The sequence below is a fragment of the Balaenoptera acutorostrata genome, chromosome 1 (genome assembly GCF_949987535.1).
Source record: "Balaenoptera acutorostrata chromosome 1, mBalAcu1.1, whole genome shotgun sequence".
Classification (NCBI taxonomy): Eukaryota; Metazoa; Chordata; class Mammalia; order Artiodactyla; family Balaenopteridae; genus Balaenoptera; species Balaenoptera acutorostrata.
Window position 1 is genome coordinate 188,538,859 of NC_080064.1, and position 26,331 is coordinate 188,565,189.

Here is a 26,331-nt window from a genome sequence, read left to right on the forward strand (position 1 = left end):
GTCAAATTCAAGGAAAACCTAACAAGACTTATATCCTTATACAAAGAACAAGAGTTGTACCACCAACTACAGTTCTGTAAATCCAGCAAAACTCTTCTAAGATACTTCAAACTGACGTTTTTTTATATCATTTAAATAAAAGAATCACTAAATCACAAGTTACTCAGGCACTTCTGTAAAAAATTTAAAAAAATATTTCATCTATGTGCATTACTTTCTCTAATTTATATTTCACATTTTATTGCTTTTATAGTCTGATTACAAAAAAGAGTATTACTTATTAAAATAAATCAGACAAATCAGAAGTAGGTAAAATAGAAAGTATCCTTGCAATTTTAACCCCAAGGACAAAGACTTTGGTTTCATATTTTCCCACTTTTTTCCTTGCATATATATAAACTAACATAGAGTATGTTACTGATAATAATCTTTGCTTGTTCATGAAACTTTTTCTCAAATTCAGATTATATTGGTAAATTATTTTTTAACTTTACTATATATTTGTATAACCTTTCCATTTCTGTATATAAAAGGTTATGACATTCTTTAAGAAGTGTGCAATAGTCCATTGAGTGAATATACATTTGCCCACTGGATTTTTGTGTCATTTCCAGTTATGTGCCACTAAATGCAATGCTACACTCCTTATTCTTGTACATATAATTCTGAGCATTTTTTGAATGTTTTCTAGGTTAATTACTAAGGATCATTACTAAACATCATATATCTTTATATTTAGAAAAGTAAATAATCATCATGGCTGTATTATTCCAAATAATTAGTAAGTTTTAGAGAGGTCAGGGAACAAAAAAATTATGGTTGAGCTCCTTTTAAAGCACTTGCACTGTTGACAGTCAGTTGCTGAGGAATCAGGCAACTCAATCTTTAGGTATCAGTGTAGGTTACAGTGACTTTTTTTTTTTTTTTTTAATTTGGAGGAAACCAAGTTATTCTAATCTACAGTATTTCCAGCTCATAATCACAGAGAAAGTAATACTGATTCAGCCTGAGATCAAAATGTTTGCAAATTTTTTTCATTTGTTTTACTTGCATAACTACCAGCTGGACACCTAAAACTGTTAAACCTACTTTATGGGTGAGTGATCTAAATCTTGGTATAAAAATATAGATTTCACATTTTGCCAACACAACTCATAATAATTCCCCCAGAGAGATGCAGAGTGGTTCTTATTTAAACACTGGACCAAACAGAGAAGGCCTGTCAAGAAACTCTGAACTTGATGCACATTTAAAAACTGTTTATGGTTGTGCTTTCCCCCCCCCCCCACCCCCAGCTTTATGGAGGTATAATTGACAAACAAGAATTGTGTGCATATCTATAATATATAGAGTGTGATGATTCGAGATATACACACACACACACACACACACACACACACACATTGTGAAATGATTACCACAATTAAGCTGACACATTCATCACCTCACAGTTACCACTTTTGGGGGTAGGGGTGGTGGTGAGAAAACTCAAGACCTGCTCTCTGAGCAAAGACCACACTATTACGGCATCTATAAAAATTATTCTTCCAAAAATGTAAATTAGAAATGTTTCCAAAGCTTTGAAAATTGGAGACTGATGCACTCAGAAGTCATATTTCTTATTCAGTAAGACTGTGAAAGACTAGTCTTAAGGCTGTAATTGTAAACATTTGCAATTTATATCTGGCCTTTCCTATTTGCTTGTTGTCAGGAAAGGAATTTTAGTCTGTGAATAGTATATATTAAATAATCAGTGACATTCATTAAGACTACCAACCAGCGCTTCCCTGGTAGCGCAGTTGTTGAGAATCTGCCTGCTAATGCAGGGGACACGGGTTTGAGCCCTGGTCTGGGAAGATCCCACATGCCACGGAGCAACTGGGCCCATGAGCCACAACTACTGAGCCTGCGCGTCTGGAGGCTGTGCTCCGCAACAAGAGAGGCCGCGACAGTGAGAGGCCCGCACACCGCGATGAAGAGTGGCCCCCGCTTGCCTCAACTAGAGAAAGCCCTCGCACAGAAACGAAGACCCAACACAACCAAAAATAAATAAATAAAAATAATAAATTAAAAAAAAAAAGACTACCAACCAATATTTCTGGTTCTTCTTATGAACACACAGTCAGACTGCATTCCCTGGTCCCTGTGCAATCAGGTGAGGCCATGTGACTTGAATTGCTAATAAAATGGAAACAGAAGTATTACACAGTATTTCTTGAAGAATTTAAAAGTCTGTTTGTGATTTATTTTCCATCTCCCTTTTCCACCTCCTGCAAAAACAGTGCTTTTGTAATGAATGATGACAGCTCCATCATCTGGAATCCTGTTTTGACGACATCATAGGACAGAAATCCTTCCCCACCAACAGTTGGCAGATGCTGCTTGAGCAAGGATGTGTGCAAGGTGAGATTTTGATGTTGCTTATTACTGAAACATAACTAAGTCTGCTCTGTCTGTCTGTTTCTCTCCCTCTCTCTCTCTCTCTCTCTCTATATATATATAAAACTTAAAGTAAAAATAACTATCCATTTGCTATTTCGGAGAGTTGTTGGTTATCATAAACGGGGTTAGGGAGAACTTACTCTTTGTGGTAAAAAAAAAAAAAGTCTTTTAAGTAATGAATTTTATTGTCTTTATAGCCCAATCCATCTAAAAAACAATAAAGTAACTGGATATTATTAGCATTTAAAAAGCATGTAGAAGATCCATGATTGAAATAAATTACCAATCGGTTTTGTAGTTTAGCCACCCTAACCTGACATATAGGCAACTCAGCCATAAACAAAACCCAACACAATTAAGTCATCCTCCAACTCCCTAATCACAAGTCCAGAAATTTTGTAACCCATGACGGTAGGAAGCATACTGGTCTTATTAACACATACATCCACTGAGCCTTGCACAGTGCCTGTAACATAGTAAATGCTAATTAACTCCTGCTCCTGCTTATGCTGGTGAAGATTCCTCTAATTTTCATTATGGTCATGAGTAAAAGAGTAGACTTTTTCCGGAAGATCAATAATTTCAATATTTTCTCACAATTAACTTTACCATGTTTGTTGAGGCCAAGATTCAGTTTTCGAGATATCAATTAAAATACAGGTTGTTTTTCTAAAAACTCTGATGTGAATGCACAGTGCGACATTTTCTAAAGCTTTTCTTTCATTATCACCCGATAACACTATTTAAAAAAAAAAAAAAAAAGACTTGTAAAGAACATTTGAAGCAAAAGAAATTACTGTCACAGACTGTCTTACTCTCAGAACATGCCAACCATAAGGAAAGAATGGAGAAAACTAGCACCAACTGTGTGCTTACTGTTAGTCACTTGTTTTGGGAAAGTGGTTAATCTAACAACTGCATATGCATAGTGTACAATGTACTAGGCTTTATTCTCTGCAAATTTCCTGGTACTATTTTACCTGAGCCTCAACAATCACCTTATGAGATACATATTACTAGCATCCTATTTTAAACAGATACTTAAAAGAGGATCAGTAAATGTTCCAAGCCACGGAGATATTAAGTAATGAGAATTTAAATCAAATGTACCTAACTTATTAGGAATTGTTGCTCGATCTCAAAACCCAAGCTTTTCCACTTTTTCTATGGTGTCACTGAAGGAATCCATCAACTAATCTCTCAAGGCATTCTCTAGGGTGTGGTGTTCTATGAGGGTAAGCAATTGCTACTCCATGTGCTTACTTCATTTAATTTATTTTTATTGGAGTAGAATTGTTTTACAACGTTGTGTTAGTTTCTGCTGTACAATGAAGTGAATCAGCTATATGTATACCTATAGCCCCTCCCTATTGGACCTCCCTCACCCCACCCCATCTAGGTCACCACAGAGCATGGAGTTGAGATCCCTGTGCTATACAGCAGGTTCCCACTAGCTATCTATTTTACACATGGTAGTGTATTCATGTCAAACCTAATCTCCCTATTCGTCCCACCCTCCACTTCCCCCACTGTATCCACATGTCCATTCTCTACGTCTACGTCTTTATTCCTGCCCTACAAATAGGTTCATCTGTACCATTTTTCTAGATTCCACATATATGTGTTAATATACGATATTTGTTTTTCTCTTTCTGACTTACTTCACTCTGTAGGACAGACTCTAGGTCCATCCACACCTCTACAAATGACCCAATTTCGTTCCTTTTTATGGCTGAGTAATATTCCATATATGACCACATCTTCTTTATCCATTCATCACTTCATTTAATTTTATTTCAACAGTAATTGATGATAGCAATAAAAGGTAATAAAATATGGATCTCTGCCCTAAGGATCTGGTATTTTAGGAATTACATCCATATAACTGGAAACTAGAATTATATTTTGCTTAAGAAATAAAATGACACATTTTGTGTCTAATTTTTTAAAAAGAAGGTACAAGCAACAATATCTGTTGTACCATATTAGAAGCCCTATAAAATAAAACCTAATGATTTTGTGGTTGAGAATTCACTATTTTCAGGAAAGACGTAAAATGCCTTCTAATATTATCCTTAGTCTACAAAATAATGTTTCTGTCACACCTGATAATCTCTAAAATATTGTAAAAGAGGATACTGAAAATAAGAGATGTTAACTTGCCCTAAGACAAAGTCTCATAGCTGAGATTACAGCTATAGGGATTTAATATGCACATGATACAGGGCACCTATAGGACTGGAAAAAGTTAATTTCCTGCCACAATAATTGAGGTCTTTGGTTCAGTGCAATCCATGGGCCTATCAGCAGAAACTGGAAAGCAGCATTGCTATTGCAAGGTATTATGACCCAAATGATTTTAAAATGATTGGATAACTTTTTAAAAGCCATACAGCGTTGATCGTTCAGCTACATCTGTAGTGGATGCCACAGAATCCCAAAGAAAAGAGAAAGGGACTCAATTTTTTGGGCTCCATGTCTACAGAATTGTAGAGCCACTGGTTTTTCTACACACAGTATTATGATTAATACAGTCTCACAAACACAACTTTTCTGATTAAGAAAAATGTTGTCTAAACTAGGTACAATACGGGTTTGAAATGTTAGAGAAGGGCTTGAAGTGGTTATTGTTAGTCATCTTGTTCATTTTAGTTCATTTAAAGTATACATTGCAATGATTTAAGACAGGGTTAGTTCAGAATAGTGTTGGAAAAAAACTGTTATTTTTCCATGTATTGGTTTGTTTTGTGTCTTAACTAAGGTCCCATACATTTATACAAAAATCTAAAATAATGTAAAGTAAGTTACTCATTTTATGGGTATATAGAAAAACTGAATCAAAATAGTGCCAAGGTCCATATTTAATAAGACAACGAAAAAGAATATAAACAAGCATTTTCATTTAAATATCGAATACAAAGGGGGTGGGTAGGAGAGGGAAGGAATGGGAGTTTGGGATTAGCAGAGACAAACTATTATATATAGGTTGGATAAACAACAAGGTCCTGCTGTATAGCACAGGGAACTATATTCAATATTCTGTGACAAATCATAATGAAAAAGAATATGAAAAAGAATATGTATATATATATGTATAACTGAGTCACTGCTGTACAGAAGAAATTAACACAACATTGTAAATCAACTATACTTCAATAAAATTAAAAATAAATAAATAAATATAGAATGCATAAAATCACCTTATATAAAAGGATCTAAGTTGTTTTTGGAATAAATTCTCATTTGCATTGATTACAATTCTTTTCACATACATTATCTCATTTATTTCCTAAAACAGTGCTAATTCTTGTTTTTAATTAATCTTTATTGGAGTACAGTTTATTGTTCAATATTGTGTTAGTTTCTGCTGTATAGCAAAGTGAATCAGTTATACATATACGACAATTTTTAATTTAAATACTTCTTTAAAGAGCAAATCATAATTGACTCAAGATTCAGGAATACTATTTTTGTTCTCATCCAGGAATCAACATAAGCCATTTCCTCCCCATAAATCTGTGAACCTCTTACAGAAAAACACTCTAAAGAAAAGCTTGACCTTTTAACCAGGCAAGGTGTCCTTGAATCAGTCACATGCATCCTGCCCAGCTTCACCAATTACGCCACCACACAGTTTACTGCTAAGGTGAAGCTACGGAGGACGGCCAGACTTCTAACGCATTTAGTGCTTTTTGTACACAACTGTTAGTCTTAAATTTTGAATCTCTGAAATATGAATTTAGAATTTATTAGTTAATTTTCATAGAGTAGTGAGATTTCAGCATGATGTTATTTTCTTCTTAAATAACACTGGTTTTATTATGCAGCAAATTTCTTTTTAGAAAGAACAAAGGCACCCAGGGTGTTCACTGTACATTTATTTTATGTGAGTACCATGTGGAGAGCACCCTGTATAGGGGTGGGGAGCAAGAATAATGAGAAATGGTTAGTTTTAGGCATATTTTAAGTATAAGTGGTACTAGCAAGACTGGCAAATGGACTGGATAGAGGATGTGAGAAAATAAGAATCCAGAATGCATTATGCTTCAATATGCATTAACTCACTCTTTCCCTCATGATAATTAAAATTGATAATTTTTTCCAAGAATATTGATGAAAGAAATCTGTGCCATGTGAGATGGCATTAAACACACACACACACACACACACACACACACACACACAAATATTATTGCATCTTTACCCTACTAAAGACTAGGAATTGATTTAATTGTTTTATATGTATCGTGTTTAATCTTCAGGTCATCCTATGAGGTAAAAAATTTTATTATCCCAATTTCAGATGAAGAAAAAGAGGCACAGATCAGTCAAGCAGCTTTCACAAGGTTGGTCATACAGCTATTAAATGGTAGAGCTAGAAATTAAACCCACCACTCTGTCCAAGTCCAGGCCCTTACCTACTCTTGCATAATGCTTCCCAAGCATGTCTTATTTATACAGGTATTTCTCAGAGAGAGGAGGCATCATTATAAATTTTATCCTAAAAATAGCATATCTAAAACCATATGAAAAGAATAAATTAAACAAATTGAATTAAATAAGTATATAATTAAAGTTAAGGGATATTTTATGATTTATTTCAAACTCAGTGAACTCTCTGATATTCACAGACTATTATTTCAGAAAGAAAAATATAAAATGTTGACATCTGTTCCTTAATTTTTACTTCAAGTTTATATTTAGGTTTGGTGAAATTTATTGCTGTTTGGCTGGATTTTCTTCCTACGTATTATAAGTTTCCGTATACATCTTACTCTTCTTTTACGTTCTTTTTTTCAGAGAAAACTTCTAATTCAATGTAATAATCGATTTTCGTCTGTCTTGAAAACCTACTCTGCTCTTTTCTCCTCCCTCTCCCTTTTTTCTCCTATGTGGAAAAAAAAAAAGCTATACCTATCATTTAGATGTAAAGTACGAGAGGATGATTTATAGGTGATATCAAGAAGACTCCAAAAAAATACTTGGAATGGCATCCCTCATTCAGGGACTATGCATAATACTGTGAGGCAAACTGGTAGTTACATTTTCATCACTATTTCAAGTATGATTTGAGTTGTACTCATAAGTTGGTGTGGCTTGGGAAAAGTTGTCTTACACTCACATATACTTCTAAACAAGATGACAGACTCTCAATTTTAGTGTTACTAAGCTTCAGCTCCCTCACATGTTCACATCCTGAGTAGCCCAAATTAGAGTAGCCCAAATTAGATTCAAACTATCTACCTTCAATTCAAATCACACTTGCCTAATCAATACTTGTATCATGTTTAGCAAGCCCACTGTTTTGGTTTCACTTTTCTCATCTATTAGACTCAGAAAAAAAATAGAACCTACCTCACATGGTTATTAGGTTTAAGTGAGATAGTAGTTATTCTATAAGTTTATTCATCTACACCATAACGATTGTGTTGATTATTTTACTATATATCTATTAATATTGCTGCTTGTTTGTTGCTGTTTGTATAATCTAATTACATAGACTATTACTTCCAGACCAATAACTGTAATAATAGTATATCTCTGTATTGTTCCTAACTTTAATGATAAATTTTTATTGTTTTATCATGGTGTAATTATTATGTTTACTATATTATGTTAATTATGCTATGTTGATTATATTATGTTAATTATATTGTTACATTATGTTATATAATGCTACAGGACTGTCCAACTATTTATATTTAATGCTGTTTTAATTTGAAAGTTACATTTGGTCAAAGACTGTGTTTATATCTAAAGAGAGTATCATGTTTTTAATCTTTGACCTACTAATATGGGTGAACTATATTAATACATTTCTTTTTTTTTTTTTTTTTTTTTTTTTTTTTTATTAATTTATTTATTTATTTTTGGCTGTGCTGGGTCTTCGGTTCGTGCGAGGGCTTTCTCTAGTTGCGGCAAGTGGGGGCCACTCTTCATCGCGGTGCGGGGACCGCTCTTCATCGCGGTGCGCGGGCCTTTCACTATCGCGGCCCCTCCCGTTGCGGGGCACAGGCTCCAGACGCGCAGGCTCAGCAGCTGTGGCTCACGGGCCCAGCCGCTCCGCGGCATGTGGGATCTTCCCAGACCAGGGCTCGAACCCGTGTCCCCTGCACTAGCAGGCAGACCCTCAACCACTGCGCCACCAGGGAAGCCCTATATTAATACATTTCTAAAGTTGGAAATAAGTTTCCATGGTTGGCATCTGTTCGTGTGTGCTGTACCCTTGTTTTTTAAGGGCTGCTAGATTTGATTTGGTAATAGAGTGGGAAAAGGAAGCAGAGAGTGGTTGCAGATAAAGTTACAGAGATAGGCTGAGACTATATCAAATAGTAACTTGATTTTAGGAATTTAAAATCAATTCAGAAGGAATTTAGCATGGAATTTATATTCTATTTTAAGTGAATACTATTTTACACCTTCTCTTCTCTGATACATTATCCTTTCTCCTCTTTCTCGGCTGATGAACTTGCTCATTTGACTGAGAAATAAAAAGCAATCAGAAGAGGATTTCTTAATGATGCCACTCTAAAACTACAACCTCTCTACATCTGTACTCCACCTTCTCTTACCTAAAAATTAAGGAAAAGTCTCTGCTACTGTCTAAGGCAACTAGAACACTCAAGAGAATATTTTTTTTTACCTATTTCTAAAAGGAATTTGCTATTACAATTAATTTTTTTATCTCTTACATCATCACTTTTTTTTTTCCAACTTTCTAGTTGAAAATTCCCATCAGGCCACTAACATATTAAGATTTCTCCCATCTGAAGCAATACCAGCATCAGTAATAACAACAGCAGCAAAGCACAGACTCGTGATTCAATTTTCTTCTCCAATACTACCTTATTTCTCTTCTTCCCTTTACAGCAAAAATTTTCCATAAGTTGCTTATATTTGCTATCTGCAATTCCTGATGCTCCAGTCTCTCTTAAACCCATCCCATTCCACCTTTTTTTTTTTCATCACTACTCAAAATAGACTAGTCTTTAAATCACCATTCCCCTGATACTGCCAGATCTAAAAGTTAATTCTCAATTACCATTTCCTAAAATCTCAGGAGCATTCAAAACAACTGGTTTCTTTTTATTTCTTGAACGATTTCTTCACCTGACTTCGGGAAACCACATGCTCTCTGCCTGCCTCTCTATCTGCTCGCTTTCTACCATCATGTTCTCTCTTCATCCTCTTTTGACCTTTAAAGGCTGTAGTGCTCCAGAGCTCAATCCTTGGATGTCCTCTCTTCTCTAACTACACTTACTCCCTTCCTAGAGATTTAAGCACTACCCATTAGCCTGTGCTCAGATCTGCCATGGAAATTTCAGATTCATAAATTCAACTGCCACCCGGGTATGTCCACTTGGATGTCTAATATGTATTATAAACACAACATGCCCCAAATCCAACTCTTGATTTCCACCGCCATGTCTCAAGCAAACTAGCTCCTTACTCGGTCTATCCATCTCAATGGAGGGCAACAATATTCATTTAATTGCTCAGGTCTAAAACCTAAAGGGTATTATTTTTATTTCTCTCATTTTTCACATCCCATATCCAGTCCATTAGCCATTTCTGTTGTTACTGCTTATACTTAAAATACATCTAATCATTTTCACTACCACCAGTACCACCTCATCTCCCTCCTAGAAAACTGTCATAGCCTCTGAAGTGGAGCCCTTCTTTCTACTCTTGATCCCTCCACAGAAGGATGCTGTCTACACAGTACTCACATAGTTTAAAACTGTATGTTAGTTTATTTTACTCCCCTGTTCTGCTCAATGGCTTCTAGTCACTCTTAGAATAAAATTCAAAGTCCTCATTAAACTTGGACATGTGTTACATATTCTGATTCCTGGATACCTCTTAGAACTTTTCTTTTCTAGCCGTATTCACCCTTTTTTTTTTTAATTGGAGAATAGTTGATTTACAATGTTGTGCTAATTTCTGCTGTACAGCAAAGGGTGTCTGTTATACATACACATATATCCACTTTCTTTTAGATTCTATTCCCATACAGGTCATTACAGAGTATTGAATAGAGTTCCCTGTGCTATTATTAATCTATTCTATATATAGCAATGTGTATATGTCAATCTCAATCTCCCAATTTAACCCTCCCCCTGCCTTTTCCCCCCAGTTACCACAAGTTTGTTTTCTACATCTGTGTACATACATACAAGAGAATATTACTCAGCCATAAAAAAGAACAAAATAATGCCATTTGCAGTGACATGGATAGACCTAGAGATTGTCATACTGCGTGAAGTCAGACAAAGACAAATATTATAAAATATCACTTTCATGTGGAATTCAAAGAAATGGTACAAATGAACCTATTTACAAAACAGAAGTTGAGTCACAGATGTACCCATATTCACCCTTGATCTAGCTGCTAAAGCTGTAATCTCCTCCTGGATATGCCTCAATACCCACACACTCTCCTACCTCAGGGCCTTTCTACTTACTCTTTGTTCTGCATGCAACCCTCTTCCCTCTGAATGTTACATGATACTCTCTCTTTTCATTTAAATATCTACTAAATATCAGCTACAGAGAGGCATTCCTTGACACTATGTAAAGAAGCTCTTCCCTTTTTTTTTTTAATTCTCCCTCCTCAGTTCCTAGAACAATATCTGATATTTCAAAAAGAAATAGCTTCAAAGGAATTAATAAATGTTTGAAGCAAGACAGAATATACAAGGGCCAGTTTGGGACGTTATTTACATGTCTAGAGGCAGAGTGAGTAAAGGAATGGAGAGAGATTAAAAGAGTGGTTCAGAAAAAAAAAACAAACTTCTCTTAGAAACAAAGAGTAGATAAATGTAAAATGTAATCCTTTTTCATACCAAAGAAAATGCAAAATGTAATATGTATACAATGATTTCAGTTTTGTTTACAAAAAAAAAAAAAAAAAGGATAAAGAAAAATTTATTCACCACACTGGGCAAAATGACTTTCATAAGTTACGTAGGATGTCTTTTCTAACTTGTATCACAGTTACTCAGAATAAGTGAGTCACACTAACAAAACATATTTAAATTTGCCGAACTTTATTTCAGAATTTATTTAAATAAATAATATCTGCACATTTAAAATCTGACTTCCGTAACCAATTAGTATATACAAATTTCAGGTATATATAAGTATTATATACATGAAGAATCTCTGTAGGAATGACTCTAGAGTTTTCAAAATGATGTAATAGAGACTGAAAAGAGCAAATGATTAATATGTCAAGAATAACTTGATTTTAACCCTGTGTCAATTAGTCATTTAATTTCCCTGAATCTCAATTTCCATATCTGTACAAAGTAGAAATAAGAATAACTTGGTCTATTTAGTATTTCTGAAATCAAGTAAGTCCAGGTAACTTACGTGGCATATTTGAAAAATACTAAAATACTATGCATAAATAAAAATTCATTTTACATAAAATTCAGTAAACCCTTTTATGAAAATGAAATTTTGTTACACTTATCAAAAACTGTAAGTAAATACATAATTGACAATGAGTTGTTGACCAAATATGATCTAACTACTTAACTATGTTTTCAGAAAGTTCAATTTTTACAGGAGGAAAGTGCTGCATTTTCACAGTCACCTAAAAAATTGGCACCTTGACTTACAGCATTTAAATTTTATTTATTTGCACAATGTTCAGCAAGAAAACATTGGTCTTTCCCCTTTAAAGATCTCATTTATTACTTGTCAAATGGGACAGAGTTCAATACACAATTGTTTTCCCACTGGAGCAGTTTCTTGGCTGAGGTGAGTAAGTATGTCAGGCAGAGTTGGACAGTTAAAGAATTAAAATGTCCTAAATAGCACAGCAGCAAAAAATTGATATATGGTTCCTAGAGAATTTAAATACTAAAAAAACCAACAGGTATTATTATTTTAAAAAATATTTACTTGGCTCAGAGTAGGGATGATAGTGGGAGTATGAAGAGCGCTGCTAGAGGACAGAAATAACTGGCAAATTCTCCCTTGAAGTTAAGGAGAGCTTAAGGAATGGAAAGCTTGGGAAGCTGTGTGACTTATTAGCAGCTTAAGTGGTAAGGTGGCTGGAGGAGGGACAGGGTGTTAGCAGTCGGTAGAGGCACAAACATTTCTGTAACAGGCTCTATCAGAAAGGCCTCAAGAAGCAGCTGTGTCAGCAAGGAGCTTTGGAAACCTGGAAGAATCCCACTTTGATTTCTTTTATGAAATTCCAAACAGCAAAACATTATTAAGATGCATAAAAAATGAAGAAACAAATAAGGATCTTCTTCCTACAATCTGCAAAATCCTGACCAAACAAGGGGTTTTTTGTTTGTTTGGTGGGTGGGGTGTTTTGTTTTGTTTTGTTTTTTGCCGGCTAAGCCATTAGAGGCAGTTCCAGTATTATGTTGAATTTTTGTCTCAACAGTGTTTGAGACAGTGTTACATAGAATCTGACAGCCGCACAAACTAACAATAAATCTCCCAATCATTACCCCTTTATTCAATAATATTACTAAAAAATTAGTCTGATTGATTAATGGTAAGATTAATAACATCTTAATCATTTACCTCATATCTGGGAAGAAGGAGAAAGTGAAATAATGAACCAATATAGGTCACTGACTTATTTTTCTTTGCATGATGATGCAAGTTCAATTTTTTATGTTTCTTACTATAACATTTTAATGTAACACTTTATAGGTTATTATTAAACTTCTAAACATGGGGATGCTAAAGAATATTCTTGGCATGGAAATAATAAATGCGACTATTTGTATAGAATCTGGGATTACCCTTCTTCATTCTTTGAAAATTTCTTGCCAATAACCACATGGAAAATCTTTCCAAGACCTCGACCAATTAGTTCCATTCCTCCTCATCTCCAAACACTTCCTGTGTATAAACTCAGTCGTCTACTTCTATGGTCATGTCCTAGATCTCGTCCTCACCAATGGCTGACCTACTCAACAATATCGGCTTCACACATTCTTCTAATAGCATCTCTAACCATTTACTTCTCTTCCTCAATTTCACTTCTTCATTCACATCATCTAATACAGACTCCAATAATAATGCACATCACCATGACCTCCTACCTATTGACTCTACCATTTTTCACTCTCAATTATTCTCCTCACTTATCACTTTTACCTACCCTAGATAACATGACTCATATTTGTTAGTATATTGATTTTCCTAATGTAGAAATTGAAGCTTGGAGGGGTTAAATATCTTTCCCAAAATTCAAAATGAGATTTTTTTTCAACTGCAAAATCTTGACTCTTTCTTTTTAACTATCCCAACACAGTTCAAGAATGACAAATACCAGTTAGATCAGTGGTTGTCAAGCCTGGGTGCACATTAGAATTACCTGGGGACTTTTTAAATATGCCTTGCTCTAACTGTCTTGTCCTGTTCCTCCTCACACCCATCTCTCTCCTAATCCCCACTTTCAATTTTTTTCTTGAAGTTCTTAATTTTGCTGTTGTTTTCAGATCTCTTGGAAAACCTGGCAAAGTCTGTAAGCCTCCTCAACAGACAAAACTCATGGACACAAAGGGTCGCCTACAACTTCAAAGGACTCTTGAGCCATCTGAAACCTATACCATGAAGACAAGTTAAGAACTCACAATTATTTCCCAGGATGAATCCAGGTCTTGTGGGTCCTTATACATTATGCATTAGGAGCCCATCTTAAGAAAAATGATTCAAAATTACAAACATACAATTAGTATTAAGACCTTGGAGACCAGTATGAGAGAACCTTCAGCATAAACTTCATTAGCTTCATGGTTATTCCCTTTCTGATTGTACCATGTTACCTTCGAAGCTTGACCTTTTCATTAAAAAAAAAGAAAAAAAAAAAAAACCTTAGTGATTTGGATAAACTAAGTAATGAATCAGAGTCATTTAGCCTGGAAGGCACTATGACTCAGAGTTTCTGGCAAGCTAAGTTTGGGGAAAACTTCTTTTTTATTTTTTTTATTTTTTTTTATTTTTACAAGAGATAAATAGACTGACACCAAGCATTGTACATGGATGACCACAACAAAAGCAACAATGATTGCAATTACCAAACATGAAACACACTCATACTATGTCATAATATTGACATTCAGTCCAGTTTGGGGAAAACTTCTAATCCCTACTCACATTGTACTTTGATGACTCAATGTCATATTTCTTTATGTACTGTTGATCTTTTAATTTGCTATTTAAGTAGTTCCAAGGAAAGGTAAAAATATAATGGATAAATCTAAACAGTATTAAAAGTAACATGACTAAGTATATTCCTACATAGAGAAGCAACTCTTTAGTATTTTTCTTTCGTGGAAAATGATTCAGGAATTACTGCACATAAAATGCTACCATCCTTGGCCCCAGTGATCATGAGTCCCTGTCAACTGCTAAATCCTATCCATGTTGTAGCAAAATATTTTGCATCTGCCCCTTACAATTTATGTCGGTACTACTATTCTAGCTCAGGCCCTTGCCAGGGAAACAGGCAATAACCTTACTGTTGATCTCTCCACCTCCAGTTTCTTTAGTCAGTATTCTATCTTTCATCATCTAAATGACTTATTCAAAAGCTGCTTTCTTAGTTCATAAGTACATCTTTGATCTTTGATCTTTGATCTTAAGGAGTTTAGAAACTCCTTATTGCATTATTAAAAAAGACGTCTCTATAATATGTATTCAGTGTTTACCATAGGCTTGACACTTGTCATGCATTTCTTTATTAATCATGTCAAAATCATGAAGTAGGTATTTTTTATTACCCTTATTTTACAGATTAGAAAACTGAGTCTTAGAAGCTGCTTGACTACAACTTTGTGGCAGCAGTAAGTACAACGACCAGGAATTAAACAAGTTGAAATTTGAAAGACTCATTATACTGGTAAATGTTGTTATTTTTATATTAAAACTTGTTCTAGCATTTGACATCTTTCAATAGAAATATTAAGTAAATATTTACAACTTTCAAGAATAAGGTAAGTGTATATTTTTTTATCTTAGATTCTGTGACCAGTAAGTAAAAGGTGTTACAGTGACCAAATAATAATTTTATTAAAATTAGACACAATGCCAACACTAGCGTATGACATCCAGCCACTGATGAGAAAAAGGACGATTTTGTAAGGACATAAGAATCTCATCACTGCACGGCCAACACCTGACAAGCTTTATTCTCTCTTATTTGTGCTTACATAGAAAGGTGACATGACAAATATGACAATAATGGCTACAAGTTAAATAATTATTCTATGTCTTATACACTGTTTTAATGCTTCTCTTATGTTAATTCATTTAAGCCTTGCCAACTCTATATATGTTTATCATTGGTTCCCATTTTACAGATGAGGAAATAAAGGTAGAGTTAGATGAAGTAAGATGTCCCAAATTTCACATGCTATTAGTGGTGGAAATGGAATTTAAACCCAGGTAATCTACCTTCAGAGACCATGCCTAACTTCTCTACATCCCAAAGAGAAGGGCTACGCCCAAATGCCAGGGGAAAGTGGCTTCCTTCACCCAGAAGTAGCTGTAACTTCTAAAAGGCCCCAAGGTCTCCAGGTCCTACAGCTGAATTTCCCTATGATGGCTGTAAACAGAGGCTACTTAAGCTCAAACTCACCAACGCCCAAGCCATCTGTTTATACATGACTGTTCCCATCCTGCCCCAAATAAAGGGAGGACATGGGGGAAGGAGAACAATTACCATCCCTCCTTGGGAACACAGTGTGTCCAGTTCTGCTCTGGAGGACTTGGCAGAATGCCAAGACATCAGTACCTGTGTACCCACTGCCTCGTTTTGCCCTTCCTTTCCCTTCCTTTTCTTCTTCAATTGTGGTAAGAATACTTGAGATGAAATCTATTCAACAAATCTTTAAGTGTATAATACAGTGTTGTCAATTATAGGTACAATGCTGTACAGCAGATCTCTAGAACTTGTTCATCTTGTATAACTAAAATTTGATACCCATTGAACAGTGTTTGGGTCCTCCCACAACTCATATGTGAAATCCTAAGCCCCACTGTGATCATATTAGGAGATGAGGCTTTGAGAAGGTGATTAGGTCTTAAAGAGCCCTCATCAATAGGATTAGTGCCCTTATAAAAACTGCAGAGAGCTTTTTCTGCCATGTGAGGACACAACAAGAAGACAGCTACCCATGAACCAAGTAAGTACACGCTCACCAGACACCAAATCTGAAGGCACCTTGATTGTGTGGACTTTCCGGCCTCCAAAAGTGTGAGAAAAAAAAGTTTCTGCTGTTTATGGGTTACCCAGTCTATGGTATTTCTGTAATAAGGGCCACAACAGACAAAGACAAAGATCAACTCATCATCTTCCTCTTCCCTGCTGCTTGTTTTCGCCTGTGTGTTACCACCAGCTTCAAAGGAGCGACTCTGGTGTTGCTATGAGTCCTTAGCAAAGCTGTTCTCACCATTAGAGATTAGTTTAGCAAACAATCTTGGCTGCCAGTGGCAAAATGGGAAAAATAACTACCTTATTATGACCGTGTCTGATCATACTTCCTTAGTTTTCTTCAGCCACTGCTCATTATATTCTTTCCTCAGCCATTAAATGCTATTTCTTTGCTTTGGACTCTTCCCTTCTTGCTGTATAATGGTTCCACAGCCAATGAAGTACATACCCCTAGCTTTGATTCTGCCCATTGTTAGTAATTCTCATCCTCTAATCCCCAATCTAAATCTTCTCGTAGCTCTAGATCGTTATATCTGTTAGATTGAACCATATAAAAATCACTGATATTTTAATTTGTCCTACAAAAAGCAATATCATATGGTAAATATTATATGATAAATCATTGCATGTTTAATTGTTACTTTGGGTATCTCAAAATATCTAAAACTCACGCTCATGATAAATCATTGCATGTTTGTTACTTTGTATATCTCAAAATATCTAAAACTCATGCTCATGACCAAATCCATAGTTTTCCTTCTCAAAAAACTTATCTCCCAGTGATTCATTTCTTAATGAACAGCACCATTATCCATCCAGTTGTGTGAACTAAAAACTAAGTATTTTTCCATGACCTCTGTATCTCAATATGCAGGTCCAACCCATCAAAGGCTCCCACCTATTTTACATCTTGCAAACATCATTTAAAAACTTCCACTCCTTGGAATACTTATTATCAGTATCCTAGATCAGGTAAACTTCATTTTTTCTAGATTGAGAGCACTAACCTATTAGCCTAACAGACCTGACTCCAATCTTTCTCCCCATGAAATTCAGAGAGATATTTCTAAAATGCAAATTTGATCTTTTAACCACCCAACTCCCATCCCCAGCGTGGTACTATGTATAGCCCACTTTGCCGGTCTCTCATCCTTGTTCTCTATACTCGAGCCGCTATGCCTTTTTTCAGTTTATACAGTTAAATCCTATCACCTTCCACAGGATCTCTGCAAGTGCTGCTGCCTCTATTTAGAGCACAGTCTCCTCCTGGCCCTCTCTGCTCTTTTCACCTAGTTAACACTAGGTGTTAACTTCGCTCATCTGTTCGTTCACATCCTGACTGTCCACCTTGCTTCCTCCAAGTTTACTTCAGGCAGCTTTGCTTAATGCTAGTAAGGGACTGTGTTACTCTCCCTTGGAGCATGTGTATGAGGCTATGCTGAAACAATCGTGAATTTTTTTTAGTACATGTCCTTTCTCACTAGAGTCCAAGTGCCATGAAAAAAAATAACTATGTTAATTTTTGGCTCCCATAGTACCCCATGTTCTTAAGGACAAGGTTAGTGCCTAGTATAGAGTAGATATTCAAAAATATTTTTTGAAGGAGAAAATAATTCAAGTATACAAAAATAAGGACAAAGTTGGCTGGCTCTTTCTATGCATTAAAGTTCTGTTCACAGCTCACTGCTAGGTTTCAGACTTACGCTAAACAGGTCAATTCACCACAGAGATGACTAATTTCTCTTCTAAAATTCTCACTATATTAATATCTGAAGGACATGAGTATAATTTTCACACACTCAAAAATATACAGTTTTGGTTTTGCTTTTGTTTTCCCTAACAATTGTCTCTCCCAACTATAGCTACAAGAGTCCAAATATATTTCCTCTCTTAGGATATAAGCTTTCTTTTGTAGTAAACAAGATATTAAATTACTTTTCTTTTTATCACTGATAAGTTATGTGAACAAAATAAGACATATGCCATCTATAATCCTATATGTGGTATCTTTAATATTAAATTTAAATCCCTTTTTATTTCATTGAAAGGTTATATACTAAAGAATAAATCATTATGAATATTAATACTGATTTTAATACACTACAATTATCATTGCTACATACATTTTCATAAGTCTAAACTGTCAAGATTTCCAAAGGAGAGACAAAAAACCCATATGTTGGTTGTACTGAACCCACCAATGTATAGGAGGGGACTCTCTGAGATGCAAGTTAAAGATGTTTATAGCAGAGGGAGGAAGGGCAACCATTACATCACCTACTTTCTTTTCTCGCTAAAGCAGCATTGCTCCCCCTGGTGTAATTTCTAGTGCTCTTTATTTCTGGTCCAGTTTTACATGACTTAGGCAGTAAGGCTGGTGCAACTTCCCTAGAGAGATAATTTCCTACAGTTTAACAGGCTTCTTTATTAGGATGCTTTTCCCTGTTGATCAGCCATTGTATATATTCATTGCATAATTTCCTTCCACTACATATGGTCATTATCTAAGAGGAAAATGTGCAAAGTTCTAACTCATAATGTTTAGGATAAAAAGTAATAAATTACTATTATTAGTAGTAGAAGTATTATCATTAGGAAATAATCTAAATGAATTCAATGGGCTTGACTTTACATTAGTACTCTGTACTAATACTGTGTTTTCATAAATATACAGTGGTGGGAGAACATTAAATATTATGATTCCAAAAAAAATTGAATTTTCCTACAGAGTAAGGTTATGAGAATGAAGTTGAATACCTCAAAGAAGAAATAAAATGTGAGTGGATACAAATGTGTCAATAACATATGCTGAGGAAAAATCAACTTGATTGCATAGGGAGATGTAATTCTTCATCATTTCATTTTGTTAAAATAATACTACTCCTTTCATTTTTCCTGACTAGTCAGTACTCTTTGGAAATTTGTTTGTTAACTGACTCCTCTGAGCAGAACAGAATTAGAATTATGGACTTATGGCACAGTGGTGAACCACAATCAAAGGCATGACCACAAATCAGCAAGTTTTCCATTTACTGCACTGCATTTAAATATCAATCCAATAGCACACTGCCTGAAACACAAATAAGCATCTCCCTGTTCAGGAGAACATAAAGCTGATTATACAAATGATTTTGGTCAGTGAAAGAGTGGAGTACTAGATAAAGAAACAAAGATGTTAGACAGCAGGAACACGATTTATGATCAGTGTAAGTACTTTCAATAATGGGATGGTTCACCTTTACAAGTGCTTTAGAGGCACTGCAATGTGATAAAAGTATATTAAGAACACATATCCAAGTTGATATAGAATCTCAGAAGAAACAAGATTTTTTTTATAGGTACACAACTTCTAATATAAACTATATTATGGTACACGTTACGTAGCTGTGCCTTTTATAAATATCTAGGTATGCAAAACTGTTATATTCTCTTAACATTAAAAATTTTATTTTATTTATCTTATATTTCAGTGTTTTGACATTAAATTTTTAATGTATATCAGTGAAGTTTACTAAAGCACATTGTATCAATAATTATAATTGCAGTCATTTTTTTCATGGTTGGAAGGCAGGTTCTGACAGTTTCTTAATCAACTTTGTAAACCTCTGCCACATACTTAGTAAGAAATTATCCTTTGAACTGTTTTATCCTAGGGCTATGCTCCAAATTACAATTACTTCGCTCAAAACTGTCCTTTAATTTGCAGCTGTATAGTAATTTTCATCAGGAGGGCCTACAGATGATACAACAGAAACATGAATCTAAGTTTTCCGAAAATTTTATTAAAAACAAAGTTAAAGAATAAGGTGTTCTTGTTTGAAGTAAGTAGTTAAGGTTAACAACTTTGACCTCTCATCAAAATCTGCTGAACAATTTCAAAACAGTATAGGCAACATAAAATTGTCAAGATGCTAAATGTGAGCTAACACCAGCCTTCTAAACATATTTTACCAAAGGTCTTGGGAAACCAACATCCCATAGTAAATATCAAGATGACAAACTCTTCCAGTTTGGAAGACTAACCTGGTGGGGTATGTGCAGAGAAAGAAATGAGGGAGGACTTCTCCAAGTATAAGCCTCTCCAACTCCTTCAGTTACAGGCTCTTCATGGATGGATTATCAACTAAATTTTGTATCTTCTTAGATATTAGTAATAATATGGTTTGAAATGTCACTCACTAAGTAAACAAAAAAAACAATTTGTGGAGAGTCCCTGTCTTCACACATTTTAGCTCTTAAGGGATTGAATATTACCCTAAACAAATTACTTATAATGTCTTATCCTAGATGAGACACAGAATTAAATCATGTATGTTTTATCAAATACTTTCACAAGCATCATATTGTTTGATTTTTACCACACTGTTGACAATTTAGTCAGTTTGTCAGTCAACATGTATTTACTGAACACTTACTCTTTACCTGGTGACGTGCTAGGTCTGAGACCTTCACTGATAAACAAAACATGATTTCATGGAGTTTAGGGTCTAGTTGGAAAAATGTGCAACAGAGAAATAATTATAGGTATTTAAATGATATCAAGCTTGCAAGATGCTGCAAAAAAGGAGAAAGAACACAGCAAATGAAGGAAATAAAGCTCAACCATATTTCCTTATTTCCCCAAGGAAATATATCCAAGAAAGTCTTGATCCAGAGCTCAAACTTAAGCATACAGATTTAGTCTCCCATATATATTACATAACACCTAGAGTCTCTGACACCATCTCACAGTGGTATGCCCTCATGCCAAGGGTGAAGCATCAACCAATCAGGGGATCAAGGGAAAATCTCTCAGACACTTTTTTCAGTCTCTTCCTACTGCTGCCACCACAAACATAATACCTATTTAAAAAAACACAAAAAACAAAAAACTGTATGTTGCTTATATATTATGGTTCTATTTGAAAACAGTACCAATTTCACAACACATCTTGTTATATTTAGGAATTATGTAGAAGAAAAACTTTACTGAGCCACAGACACTTACATTTTGTGAAAACCGGTGCTATTCATTTCACATCCCCTGTAGTTACTTCCAGTGCTTCTAAGAGGTACTTGGTGAATTGTAGGCATTTCAATACAACTGAGTGAAGGAAAGAATAAATTAGATTGTAAGAAGGAAAAACATGAGACAAAAGATTGTTTGCCAAGAGGATACCTTCAAGATGGCGGAGGAATAAGACATGGAGATCACCTTCCTCCCCACAAATACATCAGAAATACATCTACATGTGGAACAACTCCTACAGAACACCTACTGAATGCTGGCAGAAGACCTCAGACTTGCCAAAAGGCAACAAACTCCCCACATACCTGGGTAGGGCAAAGGAAAAAAGAAAAAACACAGACAAAAGAATAGGGACAGGACCTGCACCAGTGGGAGGGAGCTGTGAAGCAGGAAAGGTTTCCACACACTAGGAAGCCCCTTCACGGGTGGAGACGGTGGGTGGCGGAGCAGGGAAGCTTCGGAGCCGCGGAGGAGAGCGCAGCAACAGGGGTGCAGAGGGAAAAGTGGAGAGATCCCCGCACAGAGAATCGGTGCCGACCAGCACTCACCAGCCCGAGAGGCTTGTCTGCTCACCTGCCAGGGCAGGTGGGGGCTGGGAGCTGAGGCTCGGGCTTTGGAGGTCAGATCCCAGGGAGAGGACTGGGGTTGGCTGCGTGAACACAGCCTGAAGGGGCTAGTGCACCACAGCTGGCCGGGAGGGAGTCCGTGAAAAAGTCTGGACCTGCCTAAGAGGCAAGAGAACATTGTTTCGGGGTGCTCAAGGAGAGGAGATTCAGAGCACCGCCTAAATGAGCTCCAGAGACTGGCGTGAGCTGCGGCTATCAGTGCGGACCCAAGAGACAGGCATGAAATGCTAAGGCTGCTGCTACAGCCACTAAGAAGCCTGTGTGCCAGCACAGGTGACTATCCACACCTCCTCTCCCAGGAGCTTGTGCAGCCCGCCACTGCGAGGGTCCCGAGATCCAGGGACAATTTCCCTGGAAGAACACACGTCGTGACTCAGGCTATTACAACGTCATGCTGGCCTCTGCCTCTGCAGGCTTGTCCCACATTCCATACCCCTCCCTCCCCCTGGCCTGAGTGAGCCAGATCCCCCTAATCAGCTGCTATTTTAACCCCATCCTCTCTGGGCGGGGAACAGACGCCGTCAGGCGACCTACACTCAGAGGCAGGGCCAAATCCAAGACTGAACCCCAGGAGCTGTGCGAACAAAGAGAAAGGGAACTCTCTCCATGCAGCCTCAGGAGCAGTGGATTAAATCTCCACAATCAAATTGATGTACCCTGCATCTGTGGAATATGCGAATAGACAACAAATCACCCCAAAATTGAGGCAGTGGACATTGGGAGCAATTGGAGACTTGGGGTTGGCTTTCTGCATCTAATTTGTTTCTGGTCTCATGTTTACCTAAGTTTAGTATTTAGAGATTATCATTGGTAGATTTGTTTATTAATTTGGTTGCTCTCTTCCTTTATTTTTTTATATACATATTTTTTTCCTTTTTCTCCTTTTGTGAGTGTGTATGTGTATGCTTCTTTGTGTGATTTGTCTGTATAGCTTTGCTTTTAACATTTGTCCTAGGGTTCTGTCTGTCCGTTTTTGTTTTTTTTTTTTTAGTATATTTTCTAGCACTTGTTATCATTGGTGGATTTGTTTTTTGGTTTCATTGCTCTCTTCTTTCTTTCATTTTTTTATTACTTTTTTATTTTTTTAATTTTAATAATATATTTTTTATTTTAATAACTTTATTTAATTTTATTTTTCTTTCTGCCTTTTCTTCTGAGCTGTGTGGCTGACAGGCTCTTGGTGCTCTGGCCGGGTGTCAGGCCTGAGCCTCTGAGATGGGAGAGCTGAGTTTAGGACATTGGTTCACTAGAGACCTCTCGGCTGCAAGTAATATCAAACGGCGAAGCTCTCTCAGAGATCTCCAACTGAACGGGAAGACCCAGCTGCACTCAAAAGACCAGCAAGCTACAGTGCTGGATACCCCATGCCTAACAATGAGCAAGACAGGAACACAACCCCATCCATTAGCAGAGAGGCTGCCAAAAATCATAATAAGTTCACAGACACCACAAAACACACCACCGGACGTGGTCCTGCCCACCAGAAAGACAAGATCCAGCCTCATCCACCAGAACACAGGCACCAGTCCCCTCCACCAGGAAGCCTACACAACCCACTGAACCAACCTTACCCACTGGGAACAAACACCAAAAACAACGGGAACTACGAACCTGCAGCCTGCAAAAAGGAGAAACCAAACACAGTAGGTAAAGCAAAATGAAAAGGCAGAGAAATACACAGTAGATGAAGGAGCAAGGTAAAAACCCACCAAACCGAACAAATGAAGAGGAAATAGGGAGTCTACCTGAAAAAGAACTCAGAGTAATGATAGTAAAGATGATCCAAAATCTTGGAAATACACGGAGAAAATACAAGAAACATTTAACAAGGACCTAGAAGAACTAAAGAGCAAACAAACAATGTGGAACAACACAATAAATAAAATTTAAAATTCTATAAAAGGAATCAATAGCAGAATAACTGAGGCAGAAGAACTGATAAGTGACCGGGAAGATAAATTAGTGGAAGTAAATACCGCAGAGTAGAATAAAGAAAAAAGAATGAAAAGAATTGAGGACAGTCTCAGAGACCTCTGGGACAACATTAAATGCACCAACATTCGAATTATAGGTGTCCCAGAAGACAAAGAGAAAGAAAAAGGGACTGAGAAAATATTTGAAGAGATAATAGTTGAAAACTTCCCTAATACGGGAAAGGAAATAGTGAATCAAGTCCAGGAAGCACAGAGAGTCCTACAGAGGCTAAATCCAAGGAGAAACACCAAGACACATATGAATCAAACTGTCGAAAACTAAACACAAAGAAAAAATATTAAAAGCAGCAAGGGTAAAGCAACAAATAACATACAAGGGAATCCCCATAAGGTTAACAGCTGATCTTTCAGCAGAAACTCTGCAAGCCAGAAGGGAGTGGCAGAACATATTTAAAGTGATGAAAGGGAAAAAACCTACAAGCAAGATTACTCTACACAGCAAGGATCTCTTTCAGATTCGACAGAAAAATTAAAACCTTTACAGACAAGCAAAAGCTAAGAGAATTCAGCACCACAAAACCAGCTTTACAACAAATGCTAAAGGAACTTCTCTAGGCAGGAAACAAGAGAAGGAAAAGCCCTACAATAACAAACCCACAACAATTAAGAAAATGGTAATAGGAACACACATATGGATAACTACCTTAAATATAAATGGATTAAATGCTCCAACCAAAAGACAGACTGGCTAAATGGATACAAAAACAAGACCTGAATATATGCTGTCTACAAGAGACCCACTTCAGACCTCGGGATACACAGACTGAAAGTGAGGAGATGGAAAAAGATATTCCATGCAAAAAGGAAATCAAAAGAAAGCTGGAGTAGCAATTCCCATATCAGACAAAATAGACTTTAAAATAAAGACTATTACAAGAGACAAAGAAGGACACTACATAATGATCAAGGGATCAATCCAAGAAGAAGATATAACAATTGTAAATATTTATGCACCCAACAGAGGAGCACCTCAATACATAAGGCAAATGATAACAGCCATAAAAGGGGAAATCGACAGTAACACAATCATAGTAGGGGACTTTAACACCCCACGTTCACCAATGGACCGATCATCCAAAATGAAAATAAATAAGGAAACACAGGTTTTAAATGATACATTAAACAAGATGAACTTAACTGATGTTTATAGGATATTCCATCCAAAACCAACAGAATATATTTTCTTCTCAAGGGCTCATGGAACATTCTCCAGGATAGACCATATTTTGCATCATCAATGAAGCCTTGGAAAATTAAAGAAAATTGAAATCTTATGAAGTATCTTTTCCAACCACAACACTATGAGACTAGATATCAATTACAGGAAAAAATCTGTGAAAAATACAAACACATGGAGGCTAAACAATACACTACTAAATAACCAAGATATCACTGAAGAAATCAAAGAGAAAATCAAAAAATACCTAGAAACAAATGACAATGAAAACACGATGACCCAAAACCTATGGGATGCAGCAAAAGCAGTTCTAAGAGGGAAGTTTATAGCAATACAATCTTACCTCAAGAAACAAGAAACATCTCAAATAAACAACTTAACCTTACACCTAAAGCAATTAGAGAAAGAAGAACAAAAAAAACCCAAAGTTAGCAGAAGGAAAGATATCATAAAGATCAGATCAGAAATAAAGGGTAAAGAAATGAAGGAAACAATAGCTAAGATCAATAAAACTAAAAGCTGGTTCTTTGAGAAGATAAACAAAATAGATAAATGATTAGCCAGACTCATTAAGAAAAAAAGGGAGAAGACTCAAATCAGTAGAATTAGAAGTGAAAAAGGAGAAGTAACAACTGACACTGCAGAAATACAAAGGATCATGAGAGATTACTACAAACAACCATAAGACAGTAAAATGGACAACCTGGAAGAAATGGATAAATTCTTAGAAAAGCACAACCTCGCGACACTGAACCAGGAAGAAACAGAAAATATAAACAGACCAATCACAAGCAATGTAATTGACACTGTGATTAAAAATCTTCCAACAAACAAAAGCCCAGCACCAGATGGCTTCACAGGCGACTTCTATCAAACATTTAGAGAAGAGC